This window comes from Sycon ciliatum, chromosome 3 (genome assembly GCF_964019385.1).
Source record: "Sycon ciliatum chromosome 3, ocSycCili1.1, whole genome shotgun sequence".
Taxonomy (NCBI): Eukaryota; Metazoa; Porifera; class Calcarea; order Leucosolenida; family Sycettidae; genus Sycon; species Sycon ciliatum.
Genome location: NC_088645.1, coordinates 37648132 through 37665594, shown reverse-complemented (window position 1 = coordinate 37665594; position 17463 = coordinate 37648132).

Here is a 17463-nt window from a genome sequence, read left to right as displayed (position 1 = left end):
TAATTATCAGATCGCTGGAGAGCAGGGTCGCCAAAATGGAGAAGAGTGATGCGAGTGCTCTAAATGTTGTTCCATACCGATTAGATTCGCTTAGACTCCAGTAGCCTGCCACATGGTGATGTTTTGGTGCGAACTTGGAATATTTCGGACTACTCAATTGGAAAACAGTGCAGGCTCTTTGAACCACGGGCACGGCTCTTCGCTCGCAACGCTATGGAATCTGAAAGTTCTAGGTCCGGGAGCTGTTCACTGTTTTGTCACTTGTCACGGTTGTGCACTCATCGCTGTAGCATAAAATAATGAGGCGGGTGCGGAAAACTAAAATTTTCTTTCTCAAAGCACAATCACCGGCACCGGGAAGGAGAAACACACGTCGTTCTCTGACTACATGACTGTACAATACGACTGATACGAGTGTAGTACATGACAAGTCCGTGTGTTGACTAGTTTTCTGAGTCTTGTGTCAGTTGTGACATGAGTTTGTTGACTGCACTACAAGTCTACCGTGCTAGATAACACACTGCATGCACGCAGCGCAGAGCGCGTAGACGGGCTGACGGAAAAGTCCACCTCCGAAATGGCTAAAATACGGTATAACCTCCAGGTTCACCGAGCTGAAATCACAGGGTACGTAGTGTTTGTAACACTGAATCGAATGGTTTTGGTCCGAAGAAGCTGCAACAAACGGTTCCCCAATCGAACGCGCTCCCAATATGGCCATTTTTGTACACAACTAGATGGTGTGGCTACCTGGCTGCACGCTGTGACGTCATCACCTGGATCTGGGTGATGCGCGCTCAAATTCGCACATGTTCGATTGGGCGTATCTGACGAACCATAAGCCGCATCCTCCTCGTACAAAGACCATTCGACTCAGCGACCCGAACTCTAAGGACTGTGAAATTTAAATTTTTCACCGGACTTCCCCTCTAAATTAACGAGCTGGGTGTAGCCTATTATTCAGCACACGTCGACATAGCCTTCATTATCATACAACTTTACAAGTAGTATTTTATGCGGGAGTGAATGGGGGTTATACAGTGGGCATGATGTTCAGTGTTCAGTATGTGCAGCACGTGCATTGCATTTGAAAAAGCAGGTTATCAGCTGGGCAAGTACTGTACTTCAGTACTAACTTACTACAATCATGTACATTATACCAAGTTTATGTACTCTTGATTATACTAGTAGTACTAGTAGTATCCCGAAAACGCGCAGCGATCAAGCTGCTTTACACTCGTGTTTTTCTCTCTTTCGTGGAGGTTTGTTGTATTCTTGGCTTTTGGCCGTTACTTGATCGACATCATGATATTGGGCAGCATTGCCCGTTTGGTCTGCGATACAAAAATTTATCACTCCCTTAGTATTGACTCACATAGATTTTTGCCATACCTAAGCAGTCAAATATTCCTGCATATTTCACTCCTTAGGGCTATATTGACTGCTTATATTTGACTGCTTAGGGGTTGCGCAGTTGAACGGTGCCTAGTGCAGCATTGTCACTGCATGAGTACATGTAGGTGGTGGTGCAACGGTTGTGCAATCATAAAACCGGGATTCATGAGGTTATCGTTTTGGAATTTGAAATACGGACTGTTTGTCGTGATAAATCTAATATTGACTTCGTACTTGGTCAGTATAGGAAATAAAAACCTCGTAAAAGACCTCGGCTTTTATTTCCTACATTGAACTCGTACTCAGTCAATATTACTTCGAAGTAGATACATAATCTCAACAACAACACGGTCTTATCATAGAACCCTTTTCTATTTTTGGATTTGCTTTTTTGTCTGATTGCGAACATCGCATTATGCCTGTCAAACAGATACATGTACATGTACATGTACCTGTAGAGACCGGCTTTCATTCCAGAGCGCAAGGACGTTCAGAAAGTCGAAGTAGTTCAGCATGCATCGTACGCCTAAGCATTATACTTTTCTCTTACTTACATGTACATGTACATGTACATGTACAATGTACTGACTAAGACGTCAGCTCAAGGGACCTTCAAAGTGGGGTCTCTGTAACCAGGTAGTCTCCTTATCCAGTGCCATTTTGACTGAAAATAGCACCCCTTGGTCCTGGGTGCAGTGGTCTTCTGGCACAAGTGGTCGCCTTATCCGAGTGGCCACCTTGACCAATTTTCCTGAAGATTATGATTGTGTCTGTTAGGCCAGTGCAGGCATTGCCTTAGTATGAACCCGTGTTGAACCCAACCATGTTGTCATAACTTTCGCCAATTAGATGGTAGTCCTGCAGGGACGGTGTGTGTACGAGCAACACGGCTCCAATCTATGAGTCAGTAACGTGCAGATTACTAGTACACCAAGGCCTACAGCAGATGCGACTGTTGCTAAAGAACATCCTGATTGACGGATGCTTGTGGTCATAGTCCCGCTGATACCGAGAAAGTACTTTTCTTTTCTCACTCACACGTCAGTACTGCACACATACTCACACACACACTCTCTCTCTCTCTCACATACACACACACACACACTCACACACACTCATCACAGAATAACAACTGCGGGGGGACAGCCACAGCAAGGCTGGTTGCACTCTTGTGTCCAGAACACAGACAGAAAAACGTCCAGCGAAAACAACACCTCATAGAGTGACAGCATTGTGCGAGGTGAATCATACAGAAAAGCACAGCAATCGACAGAGCATCCGCACATTCCACACCTCGCACAACTTATAACCTGTATTGTAGCAGCAATATTGAGAAATCTATCAGAGAGAGAGAGTAACGCAGCGCTCTCACAATCATGATCTGTGTGTGAAAACCGTACAAAGCTCCTCATTGGGAGGGAGGGTGGGAAACCAGCTTGCAAAGCAAGAAAACAAAAGATGAGGGACTGCGGCGTACCAGTACGCCCAAAACTGTTGGACCTCGGTCCCAGACCTGTTCGTTCGAAAAGAACAACATTTCTTGTTTATTTCGTAAAACTCAGCCAACAAGAAATGAAAACTTCTTTTCTCACTCACACGTCAGTACTGCACACATACTCACACACACACTCTCTCTCTCTCTCACATACACACACACACACACTCACACACACTCATCACAGAATAACAACTGCGGGGGGACAGCCACAGCAAGGACACTAAAGCATAGCAGTAGAGTCACACAGCTAGCACTTGAGACACCTGCAGCAGATTGGGCAGGGATTCCTGAATGTAAGCCTTCATAGCATCACTTCTCCATCCTCCCTGTCGCTGAATGAGCCTATCTGGTACTCCTGCTGCAGCAGCCGTGGATGCACCTCCCGATCTCAAACTGTGTAAACCATACTCATCTGGGTTTACGCCGATACGCTTCAGAGCTTCACGCACTAACTCTCTTGCTCTGCTGTAGGATAGCGAGTGCTTGATGGCGGTCCTGCCCTTTACACGAGCTATACGCCCGAACAGCTTGACATGACCTTGGTGCCCTCCTTTTTCAATCAGATGCTCCACTAGCGATACCGGGCACAGGTCACTCTCCCACCGGCTGATGAACACCCAGCTACCTTGCCTCAGTTGGTCGTTCTTGCGAACTTGCAGGAAGACCGCCATATGTGATGACTTGATGGCTACCTCATCCACGAAGATGTTGGCCAAATCATCCCACCTCATCATACCGGCATAACCCAGTACTATGAGGGTTAGGGTCTGCAGGTCTTGCAGTGATGAGCTTGACAGTTCCCGATGGAGGCGCTCCAGAAGTGGTTTTGATAATGGCAATTTTCTATCCTTCGGTCGAGCCAGAGAGCGCTTGGCTGCCTGCATCACATTCTTCACCACTCCGTTAGAGCATGGGTCCGAGTATCCCTGGATATCATGTTTCCATGACAAGGCGCACACGGCTGAGACCAATGGGCTGACAGTTTTGGCATCTTGCATGATGTAGACCAGATATAGGGCTACGTGAAATGGGTCTGCTGGCAGATGAGGCACCTTCTGACGCTCTGCCCATTTGCTCCATCTACAGAAAGCAGAGTCGTACTTCTTCACAGTTCTTGGTGCCCGACTCATATTCATAATGGATGGCAGACATTGTTCCAGCGCCTTCATGTCCTCTGAGAGGTTGTCCTTGGCTGGTTCTGAACAGAGAATAGAATGGTTTCTGTCAATGCTTCCTAGCTGGCTATGTCAGAGCAGTCGACTCGTCAGCTTCCTTCTTCCCCCAGGGGGATGTCGTCGCTATACCTGGCGATCTTCCACCACTCCTGCCATTCACTCGCACCCACAGCTTTCCACTGCCAGGCAGTTGCTTACGTGCTCAGAGCACAATCACCTCCCCACAGTGGGGACATCCTGCAGCAGGACCTCGCAGACACTGCATGCACGCATTCTCGCTCATCACCACATGCTCCACAAACAGACATCTTTCCGTCAGAGAAAAACTCCAGCGGCCGGCGAATTTCAGCATCCCTCTTCTAACAAACACAGTTTGTCACTGTACAAATGCGTAGTGCATACACGTCACAAGGACTCACACTGCCCCCAAAGAAATTGTATGGACAAGTACCCTCCAGGAAGGTATCATGAGACTTTGGCAGGCTGATTGCCTCCTTAACGAAATCTGCCCACTTTGGGCCGCAACGCAACTTTGGCCACCATGGCGCCGATTGCCATTCTGGAACAACCAAAGTACCGTGGCATTTTGACACGATCAACATATCTACCACACGCCCTATCAAGTACATTGGTGGTACCAGCCAAACTCTTTCTCCGCTCCAATTCACAGTGAATGCATCAATACCCGAGCACCCCGGGTTCCACCACCTTGAGCAGAATCTACTCATTTGCTTTGTTCTGCTGCTTGCAAAGCAATCAATGCTGTGAGGGCCCCACATCGAATCAAGCCAATCGAACAATCTGGGATTTAACTGCCAGTCATCCGTATCAGACAGCTTTGAAAGGTAATCGGCCAGCTCATTTTCTTCGCGAGGCACCCATTCTGCCAGCAACTGAATACCATGCACGGCGCACAGCTTGTGAATCTCCAGTGCTTCGCTCTGCAAATGAGATTTTGAACTGCCTACTTGTATTATGTGCACGGCTGCCTGGTTATCGCTTCTGTGAATGCAAACGCCACCTTCAATCTCTTTCGACAGCGAACTCAGAACCAACAAAATAGCTCGCAGCTCACGCCATGTGGAGCTGGCACCAGCCTGCACAATTTCTTTGGTCCATTCCCCTTTAGCTAATTCAGTTCCTTTTGATGTAACTGAGAAACCTCCCCAGCCAGAGTCGCTCGCGTCGGACCACGAGAGCACTGTCACCCTGGGGTCTTTTTTCCAAAAAGGTTGACCGTGGCATTGACTAAACGAGCCAGACCAAAACTCCAGATCTTGAAGCGCCATTTGAGACCAGCTGAGTTTTGCATGCCACGACTCACGGTTCATAATCAGTGCATAAAATGACCTCGTCCTCAACCTGCACACGGGGCCCAATGCCAGCGACATAGATAGCAAATACCCCGTAAGCCTGGCCAATTGTCTGGCAGTTGGATATTCGACCTGTGACAGCTTTTCTACAAACGTCTTCAGCTTTTCCACCCGTCCCTTAGTGACCCGTATGATCCCTTCCCTCATGTCGACTTCCATGCCAAGCATTTCTACCGTCTGTGAGGGCTCCCAGTGGCACTTATTTTCGTTTGGAACAAATCCGGCCTGAACTAGATCTGATTTCAATCTTTTCGCTACTGCCTGTGCACCCTCAACTGTAGAGTGCCCACCCGACCCGTCATCCATGTAAAGCTGGCATCTGATGCCGTCCCTCCGCCAGTGTCTTAGTAAGACACGGGTTACCTTCGTGAAAATGTATGGGGCAGTGGATAAACCGAAGGGGAGAACACGGAAAACGAACCACCTGCGATCACCCCCCTTCCCCACCCAGGAGAAACCTAAGTACTTCCAATACGCCTTCGCAATTTCAATATGATGGTACCCACTCTTCAAATCGAACGTAACCAAATAATCTCCCTGAGAGTACACATTTGCCACGACCTTCATGTCCTCGAGCTTGAACTTAAAGTTTTGCAAATGCTTGTTTACATACCTCAAGTCCACAATGAGTCGTAGCTTCTTGCCGTTGTTCACAACGCCTAACGGACTGGTGACTACAACATCCTCCCTTTTTACTTCTTGAATGCAACCCTGGTTCAGCAGACTTTCCACCGAGTCACAAACAAACTCGGCATTCTCGCATGCACTGCGGTGGTTTGCAAATTCTCTTGCACGCGGGACCTCTATGAAGGGCAGTGCGTATCCATGCAGTACTATGGTTTGAATAAACCTAGATGCCCCCATCATGCGCCAAAATTGCATACATTTAGCTAGGCTACCTACTTGAACATCTTGAACACCAACTTCACGCACATCCCACCCACCATCAGCCTCCATCAAATAAGAATCAACATCTCTTTCTTCATCGGAATGAATTGGTGCAACAACAGCAGGCTTATTTTCTAGCAGCGGGGGCAGAGATGGTCTGGGTGCAGAATCTGACGAAGTGGTCAGCGCTGCCGCAGCGGTGGCACACAGGCCTGGGGGGTCTGGGGGGAACTGCTGGGGCAGGGGTTGCTGTGACGCCCGGCGTGAAGGGGATTGGGGAATTGCCCCAGCTCCTGGACGAGGTGGCTGGGGCACTGCCACGAAAGGGCTGCCTAACGTTAACAGTGGGGGCTCTTTGCTTCGTGCTTTGAATCGCAGCGATTAGCTTTTTTGACTTTTCGGAGGACGACAGGATGTCGACCAGCTCACCCCCCTCTTGAAACCTGCTGGCCGCCTCGTGGCCATGCACATCCGCCACCACCAACCATTCTTGTCTAGCAGACAGCAACGACTCACCTCTTCTGAGCCTCTTAGAGAGACTTCGGCCACCCTTCAGCTTCCGCAGGTCCCGCCTGGTCTTCTTGAGTTGGCGTTGCAGCTGCTCATTCAGGCCGTGCTGCACTTCATAAGACCTTGTCTTCCACTTTCGCGCTGACATCGAGGTGGAGGATCTTCGCGACTTCTTCGATTTTTTGAATTTTTTGGTTTTTCTTTTCCGGCGGGAGTCATCCGACGAGTCAGACGAATCTGATGACGAGGACGATGAAGAAGATGATGACGAAGAAGATGAAGACGACGACGACACAGAAACATTACGGCGTTTACGCTTGGACGAGGACGACTCATTTCCCCGTTCCAGCTGTCCCTCGAGGAGCCTGATTCTCAGGGCGCTCTCTTCCTTTTCCGCCTCAAACTTCTCCCTCATTGCATTGAGCTCCACGGTCAGCTGCGCTGCCGAGGGGGCCTTGGATTTTTTCCTTGGAGGTACCAGCTGCGCTGCCGAGGGGGCCTTGGATTTCCTTGGAGGCATAACGGAAAGGCAGGTAGATCTACGACTGACGAAATCAAGGGAGTCCAGAAAAAGGCAACCAGCTTGCAAAGCAAGAAAACAAAAGATGAGGGACTGCGGCGTACCAGTACGCCCAAAACTGTTGGACCTCGGTCCCAGACCTGTTCGTTCGAAAAGAACAACATTTCTTGTTTATTTCGTAAAACTCAGCCAACAAGAAATGAAAACATAATTATATAATTGCATGTGGCCTTTGGAGAGCAGCTCTGGAGGAATGCTGGACCAGCGTACCAAATTCGTTGGCACCACACGATCAAAATGGTAGCACGCCCGATTGCTCCGGCGGTGTAAATCAAAAACCAGATTAGTGCCGCCTTCCTGGTACAGAATAAGGAAATCACCAGCATGGATGTAGGCATCTGCATCTCGCGTATCTACTGGCGTACTTTCGTCCGCTCAACCATGGACGCTCTATTGCATCACGCCAACGATCTGCGAAAAATGATTCTCTAAACTGAGACAAGTAAAGAATCGCTGACAAAGTATGCTCCTAGGATCCTATGCAATGTGTAGTATCTGTGTGTGTGCGAGGAGGGGGGGGGGGGGGGGAGAGGTGGCAAGGTATACCGTATGTTATAATTATTAATTATTATCTGAAGCACCCCACTTGACTATGTAATTATTATCTCATCACGCGAACAGGCACTGACACCGTCTTCGCAGCTATGGGCCTGGGGCTGGTGCTTACAGAATAATAAAACATATTTTTTGACCCACAGTTAATTGGGAACTCGTGACCCTGCTCGAGGGAAACATGGGTGCAGTAAATGGGATTTTCGGTCTTTGACCACTTTGTGGTGGGTCTGATCTACTCACCTCCCATCGCTTAGGAGCTGCATCTGCGCCCTGATCCTAGGGGGCGGCGGCGTTCCTGCGGATGCGGAACAATCGGCCTCCAGCGGAGTCTCACGTGAACCGTGATTTTACACTATTTTTTACACTTATAATATCAGCAGAAAGTAATTACATGTACATGTATTACGTCAATGACTACGAGATCGTATGGACCATGGGAGCTCTAGAAATGAGTGTGCGACCCAGAGTACAGCCTGGGCAGCGCAGCATAGCGTGAATGTCGATACTGCTCCCCACTCAGGCACTAGTCTGCACTGCATTATGTTGTGTTCTCCTAAACAAAGACATCCATACTCTGAATACAGGGACACATGTACATGTACATGTGCGTGCAGATGAATAGCGTGTGCGTCATTTTACTGTTTTCATTGCAATCCAGTTGGCCACTCATTCTGCGCAGATGGGCCCACAGGATCGATGCAGAGGCAGCCACAGTTTGGTTGGTTTGGTTTGGTTTTTATTATTTCAGTTCGTTGCCTCAACAGTACAAAGTACAAATATCAAGAGGGACGAACGAAAAGAGAAAATAAAACATAGCAGAGAGGAAGATGCAACTGAAAGGAAAGAAAAACGGAGAAGGAATGTGGACTGGGCGGATTCATGAACCATTACTAGAGCAGGGCAATGCATGAACAGAAGGGGCAAGTCCGTCGATATTCATGTTTGAAAAATTCCAAGTCTTATTTTATTGGTGAAATACATTTTCAAAAAGGAGGGGGTATAGGGATATAGTCAATTTGTCGTCATTTAGAGCGTGCAAAAGTTCTGTAGAAAATGATCTAATGTCCTCACTTCCTTTCAAGTGAGCAGGGAGGGCATTCCACATAAGGGATGCTCTGGAGGAAAAGGAATTGTACCCTACCATGGATTTATACAAGCAAATTGACAAATTGTTTGTTGTAGTTCCACGAGTTGACCGCTTAGAGGTGGGCAAAGGGAAAAGACTGCGTAAGCATGATGCAGGCTGAACAATACTATGACAAATAAACGTAAACGTAAGAAATTGATAAATGTATCGATATTCAAGGTGTTTTATTTGAAGAGAAGCAAGAAGGGGTGGTACAGCATCATAATATGAAGCACCGCAGGTAACTCGTACAGCTCTACGGAACAAGGTAAATAATCTCTCCCTGGACTGTGCTGATAGGTGGGATGCGTAAACAGGGAAACAATACTCAAAGTCGGGATGAATCACACTAAGCAGGTACTGGCGACGGGCAAATGCTGCCATTTGGCGGAAGGTGCGTCGCAACGCGCCTATCTTGCGTGACACCTTGCTGGTGAGGTGATCTACGTGTGGAACAAATGAGAGCTTGTTATCGATAAGTATACCAAGGCAGCGAATTACACTCACTTCCCTTAAGGTAGTGCCACCCAGCTCAACAAGAACGGGTCTTTGTACGTCAGGAGCATTCTTCGGCAAGATCCTCATGACCACGGTTTTGTCAACATAAACGCTCATGCCCAGTGATCTTAGTTCATTGTGTAGCTTAGTGAGAGCCGAGGACACGACATCGGCGCATACTATTGGATCTCGTGAGGAAGCGTACAAAGTCTTGTCATCGGCAAACATGAGGAGCTTTGCACCGCTCCCTGCAGCCAGGTCAGGTAAGAGTCGCACATCACAGTACTACTACTACTAGTACTACTCGGTGTCCAGAATGGAGTGAAGACAAACGCGGTACATACATGTACTTGTACATAGCAGACTCAGCGGAGGACGTTCAGGTTGGTTGTAACTCTGAGTTTCATGCCGCTAGGCAATCATCAGACAACTGATACTCTGGTCTACCCAACAGTATGCTTATAAACACATAGGGCCACAAGCATAAACAAATTTAGCGCTAAATCTGGTGTGAGGTATGGGGAGAAAGCTGGCGCGGGCCAAGGCGCGACCGTGGAAGTGCCAGGAGGGTGGCGGGCAACAGGCAGGTGTGAGCATGAAAGTGCGGAAAGAGGCGATGGGGAGGCAGTGTACAGCAGATGTGTGGGGGGTGCCAGGAGGGTGGCGGGCAGTGGCCCAGTGAGATCACTACAAGTAGGGAGTCGTTTGGTGACGGGCAGGCGTGAGCAGAGTGGCATCGCCAACAACAGGCCAAGGGATTGTGTTATTTTATAATAATGGGTGCTCAGGCAAAGTGCAGTACAGTACTTGGTCAGTTCATGTGATAGGTGTGAAATTTGCGAGGCGGAACTTATTCTCATGCCTGCACTTCGAGACCATCTCAGACCGCTTGTTGAGTAGGAGCTTCTTGGGTGTAGTCAGGATGTGGAATTTTTCCGCGGTACAAAGATTGCATTTTTTTGACTCACATCTGTATGATCGGCTCTTCTCCCGCACCTTCCATGTGATGGTCAACGGCTTTCCCTCGCTCTTCAGCTCCCATACGTGCTTTGCGAGCTCAGTGCTGTTTTTGTATTTTTCATGACGCATGGAGGTCAGGTGGTTGGCGTGACGGGCTTTGAAAGGTGTCTCTGATAGGCCGATGTAAATCTTGCTGGTAGATTCTGCAGTGGCCTCATACACAATCTCCTTCGTCTGGCACTCTCCACGCAGCGGGCAGGACTCCTTAATCCTGCAGTTGCATGCCTTGGTTTGTTCTGGCTCTCGCAGGTTGCTCTTGTTGTGGCTGCTGATGACCGCTCCCATGTTTGGCATACAACTGTAACTCACTTTCAGAGTGTTACGGTTAAAAATCTTCCCGAGCTTGGATGTTTTCGGGAAGTGCCTGGAGACAAGGCTCAGGAACCTACCAGCGACGTTTGTGCTAACGTTTTTGGAGTAGGGAGGGTTGAACCATATGATCTTCCGGCTGCGGTTCTTCCTGCCCCTGTGCTCATGTGCCTCGGGCTGAAAGCTCAGCACTTCGGTGTATCCACTGGCCTTTAATGCGGTCTGGTACACGGGGGCTGCATGGTTGAATGCCTCCGCGTCGCTCGATATAGCGGAAAGGCGCTTGTTGACAGCAGCAGGGATGTTGTTGGTGATGCCAGGCGGGTGGTTGGACTGCTTGCTGACGTAGAGCGGGTTGTCATTGGGCTTTCGGAAGGGTTGAAATTTCCCGGTGTCCAGGTTCATGGTGACATCCAGGAAATCCACCACCTTCAAGTTCGCTTCGATGGTAATTTTAAGGTCGAAGCGCTTGAATATTTCCGTCAGCTTTTTTCTGAGGCGGTCTGCAGCCTGTGGGCTGGTGTCCTTGAGGGCGGCCAGTCCATCGTCTCGGTAGAGGCCGATAGCGGATCTACCGACGAGGCTTGAGAGCTGGTTGAGAAGAAAGGCCCCCACAAGTTCGCACGTCTCGGCGCCATCGTAACTTCCCATTGTTACGTCAAACATGTCGCCCTTGTCCTTCATCCAGGGGCGGCCATCGTGGAATAAGAGCGATTTCCGGGCGTGAAAGATGATGTCCATTTCACGAGGCTCGATCGTGATGAATTGCTCCGCGAACGATAAGGCCTGACGGAGGAGCTGCTCACCAATTGACGGGTAGAATTCTACCACGTCAAAGCATAGGAAAGTGTGGTGCTGTTTGTCGGGTATCTCCTTGAACCACTCGATCACTGACATGGTGCTCCTCCATAGGTTCACGGCCGTTTGGCGACGCACAGCAGCCACGATCTTCTCCAGTATAGCCTTGCTCACCACACCCACTTCCGATTTGGCTGGGTTAATGAGTCTGCAGGGCAGCGCTCTAGCGAAGTTGTTTTTGTGGTCTTTCAGTGTTATAAATGCCTCCGACTTAGCCAGTACATCCATCCTGTTTTGAAGATTTAGATCCTCTGCGATCTCCCTCGCCTCGCTGTTGACTTCATCGTAAGCATTCTCAGGCGCGATCTTGTAATTTTTGGTGATGTTCTCCCTCATCAGCTTGCTGTATTGCTCTTTTGGTACTTCGTACAAATTCCGGGTTTTATCGGCTTTCACGATGATGTCCTTAGAGTTTTTGATCGTTTTGGTGTCTTTTCTCATAGTGTTTTGGAGGCTGTCTGAAACTTGGCGGAAGCTGACAGCTTCAGCCACGCCAATAAGGTCCTCTTCGAAGGCCTTCAGTTCATCGACTTGCGGCGGACACGTCCTGCTTCTGAAGCCGAAGCGTTCTGGTTGCTCATCTTCGCGTTCCTCGCCATTGAGGTAGAACAAGGCAGCCCACCTCATACATGTACTTCTCATACATGTACTTGTATATATGTGTGTGTGTATAATCAAGAGTAGATAAACAAGAGTGTGCAACTCCGGATCTCTCCTGCACAGTCTGCAGATACCCCGCCCGCGGCGGAATTTTTTGTTGACGTCACTTTTTTCAGAAGAACGCGCATTTCGCCGCCGAGCAGTGTGAGAGCACGTGCTGGGCACCGACCTTGTACTTTTTGTAGTGTAAAGCCAGCCAAGAGCACGAGGGAAAACTTTCCGAAAGACTCGCAGCTCGTGCGTCGTCGAAAAAGATGACGTCAACAAAAAATTCCGCCGTGGGCCTACCCATCCGCGAGTTGCACACTCTTGTTTATGAACTCTCGGTATAATGGATGTGATGGGTGCAGTGCAGTCAACAACAACAAAAAAACCAAAACACTTAAAGGAGCCACACGGTGGAAGGTACCCATCACTGCTATTTCCTTTCACATTAAGTGGACTTCTGTGGAAGTCCTTTGCGGACCATCGTTTAAGCCAGGGTAACAACAATCCAATCAAACCTTGTCCTATTTATGGCCGGTGGGTAGCTAAATGGGAACACATGAAATTATTCCAAGTGCAACCACGCGCAGTGCAAGGCCTTGGGGTGAATTGGGGCTTGCACGCGCTTGCATGTTCTGGTTCCACTGTACACTGGGTCGCCCACTCATTTCCAGAACTCCCGTGGTCCATAGTATATGATCTTGTAGTCCTTGAGGAAGCAATTACATTAGTTTCTGCTAATCGGTGCAAGCTTGCAGCGCCCACTGACTGTGAGTGCGTTTGATGATCTGCACAAATTGTTTTGCCCGTACAAGAGGCTCTATCACTACTAGTACTACACTAGTACATTAGTATGTGAACACAGACTGAGTAGAGCATCACGTGTGCTGCGGTACTGACGTAGCATCCAACATCCTGTATCAGTCAATTACGATAATCTCTAGTGCCCTCTCCACAGCGATCAGTATTTCTTTCACGATCAAGTAGCCGTTCATATGCATACTGTCACGACTGTGCACCGAGTGAAGAATCGCAGCGGGTGCAGAGAGAGAGAGAGAGAGAGAGACAGACAGATACCGTGATAAAAGGGGCTGACAGAGCAGCAACGAACCAGAACACAATACAGCTTACCTTTGAAATAGTTTTTCCTAACGTGATCGTTCACCGACATTGTGTGAGAAGATAAAGATGGCGGAGGCGAAGACAACCCAGTATGCTACCGTGTACAGCCAGTGTAGCTCGCGTCGCGACTGCCTCAACGTCGTTGTCGTACGCCGGCCCAAGTCTCACAAACTGGAGTCGAGAATATCAATCGAGGAGGACATCAAGCCCGTTGAACTCAAGGCTGACTCGCCACTGCGTGACGTAGAGCTGATCTCGGACGAGCCTGCGGACGAGTGGTGCTTCTTCAAGGAAAGACCTGTCGTGTACGGAGACGGCCACAAGGCGACGCGCAAGGCCAAGCCACGACGTATCCTTGCACGTCAAATGTAAATCCTGTCCACTCTCCACGACCTATTCTATGTTCACAGATTGGAGTTTCACGCCACGCGGCTCAGGAAACGAACGGAACAAGTCGCAGATTCGTGGACAAATAGCAGACCACGCAATGGGATGCGGAATGCTTCACTTAGAGGAGCCCAATTATTCAAGATGCTTTCACTAAATCTTTGAGATTTTGAGTTATTGAGACCACATAAATTCTCAGCAAATAATTATTTGTACAATCAATACAAATATGCTACTGATTTTCTCTATTGTACACAATGCGATTTTTGGCATGGCGACATTCGTGAAGTCAAATCGCTTCGTCAAAATTTAATAGTATTTTTATTATCCCCGTTGTCAAAAGTTCTAAAATTTCCTTGCGATTTAAAGTTGTGTGTGTATCACAAGTATAGATCGGTAGAAGTATTTTTATGGTGCTTTCGAAGTTTCACGTTGCCGATATGGTTATCACGAAGTGAAAATTTTGCTGACTACCATCCGAAGAATTCCAATTCCTATGTCTGTTCGAGTGGGTCGCTGGAGAAGGGAACCCATTCTTGGTTTTCTCAGGTAGCATAGCAGTAGTCCTTGAAGGGGATCTGGATTCAATGAAGACTTACATGTACATGTATATGTACATGTACATGTATATGTACATGTACATGTGAAGCTCCGTTGTACAGTCATGTACATGTATGCATGATGTTGCACAGAGGGTGTGCGCCTTAACCTGCAATAGTGCTCAAATGCCTTGAATGGGCAGAGCGTAGTACGCAAGATGCATGATGTTGTGTGGTTGGGGGGGGGGGGGGGGGGTGCTGCACTGTCATCATTACGCGCCCACAAACTGATCCATGGGATGCATGCAAGAGCTGAAGTGCTGGACCGCTGGTGCTCATCACTGTGCACTGTAGCCGTGTAGGAGGGCAAACGACACAGTAGCAGCACTATGCCCATGGTTTAGAAGCTGATAATATTATACTCTTCAGACCACATACAGAACGGACTGAAGAGTACGTGGTCGAGTCTTAGAGAAAAACACAGCCCTACTAATATATGCTACTAGTAGTGGTACATGTACTGCTAAAGGACCTGTGAATGTGATAACGCATTGACTGTGTCTGCCACTACACACATGTACTATGTCATTGTTCTGGAAGAAGCCAGTGACTGTGCACTTCTCTGATAAGCACTGTCCACTCAGGATTGAGTGCAATAAACACAGGAGAAGTATCAATATTAAAGACGGGGCCATAGGAAACCGGCCGGCAAACATGAGAATCCACATCAACACTATACCCTTTTCGAGTGCATGTACTGACCTCAAGCCGATAGCGTATATCTGGCGAGTCCATCTTTCCCAGTTGAACGCGTTGGCGAGGTCTAGAGCTGGGCCATCGTCCCATTGAACCAGGTCAGGTACATGTACATGTATCTGTAACTCCGAGTCCGAGCATAGAGACTCCGTATTGATGATTCATTGAGACGTCAAGGACTGGAGATTAGTTATCAATACTGATAATAATTTTATCATACCGTATCAGTCAGCTGCCGCAGTAACCATCCAACGGACTGGAACAGAGCCAAGGTATACATGGGTAATTACCGGTATTGTTGTTGCCAACACCCACGGTCAACACGGTCAACAACCGGGTACTCACTACTCAGAGCGATGGGAACAGGAATACAGATACAGTAAAACCTGTCAAGGCGACCACTCGGATAAGGCGACCACTCGGATAAGGCGACCACTCGGATAAGGCGACCACTCGGATAAGGCGACCACCTGTCCAAGACGATCACTGAAACCAGGATCAAGGGATACTATTTCCAGTCAAATGACCCTGGATAAGGAGACCATCTGCTAACAAAGACCACATTTTGAAGGTCCCCTGAGCGGTCGTCTTAGACAGGTTTCACTGTACCCGGTAGGCCTTGACGGATTATGCTAATATTTTCGTGAAATTATGCTTTTCGCATTGCTGGGAAAATTGCAGAATTATGCTATTTTTATGCTAAAAGTTATCATATTATGCCGCAATAAAGCTCACATATGCTGCTGATGTACATGTACATGTATTATGATGCTTCTGTGCAAAATACCAAGGGAATTGTTTTGTAGAGGGCGTTGTACTGTAGTAGCAAAAGTTAAACGGGGTCACCGCACCGTCCGACCTAGCTACGACCGTCACTGATTGTAGTGGACTGGACATGTTATCAAGGGAGTCGTAAACCTAAGACTTCCTGGTGCATCTACCTGTACTTGTAGAACATGTACAACTGTATGGAATTTGATGCGAACAGGCGGATTATTCCAATTTATACGATTCATATGCAATTTGCCTCGAATTATGCGATTATTCGATTTTGGTAGAAATTATGCGAAAAATTATGCTAGCATAATCCGTCAAGGCCTAGTAGTACCCGGTAAGTGAGGTTCTTGACCTTGTTGAGCATTGGTTGTGAGACACTCACCGCTAGGCGCTGCATCTACCTGCCTGTAATCAGGCATGGTGGTGGCCTGGGATAAATGAAACGTCCTACAGGCTACACTATAATTTTTGTGTTTGTCAACACTGTGCAGTCAGTGATGCCGTCTTCATGATTGCGCCAATATCTTCTATAAACCAATATCATTTAGTTCAACCCATTCCATTCAACATCTATCTCTCCTCTGACGGGTTCCCAACATCATAACGGAACGAAACAAGGCTTGTCATGAGTAAATTCCAGCTGTTGTGCAGGCGTCGTCTGGTCACAAGAAAAATCTGCCACTACTGCACAGCTGGTGGTAACGCGGATGTGAGAACTTTACAGTGAAACCTGTCTACGACGACCGCTCAAGGGATCTTCAAAATGGGGTCTCTGTTACCAGGTGGTCTCCTTATCCAGGGTCATTTGGCTGGAAATAGCATCCCTTGATCCTGGTTTCAGTGATATTCTTGGGCAGGTGGTCGCCTTATCCGAGTGGTCGCCTTATCCGAGTGGTCGCCTTATCCGAGTGGTCGCCTTATCCGAGTGGTCGCCTTGACAGGTTTTACTGTACTTGCTTTCAAGTATGTTTGTTGGTCTCAGAGCCATTCTCACTCGATTACCTGAAAGAATCAGTAAATCGCTTGCATTTACTAATTCTGTGAACTCATCGAATCTTGGTGGGTCGCACGGACTTGCAAGAAAATGATCATTTTTGTGATAGAAGTATGTCCGGGCATGAACTCGCAACGCAGGAATAAGAATCACTGAATTTATTTCAATCAACATCACACCCTGGTTCTACATGTGCTTTTGAATTATTTCTGACAGCACGGACAGTGATGTAACTTCAATATCAATGACGAATTCCATTCCTCTTGGACTGTTTTCACAGCCATTTCAGCTCATTTTCTCTCTGTTGACCTTGCATTTGTGTTTATTTTGCCGGTACAAGAGGCTTGAAATTAGTGGTGAAAAACAAATTCACCGGACTTCCCCATTCCATTCCCCTTCACAGAGATGTGAAGAGCTGGGATAATAATCATAAAATACATCCAATGCTTGATTATTCC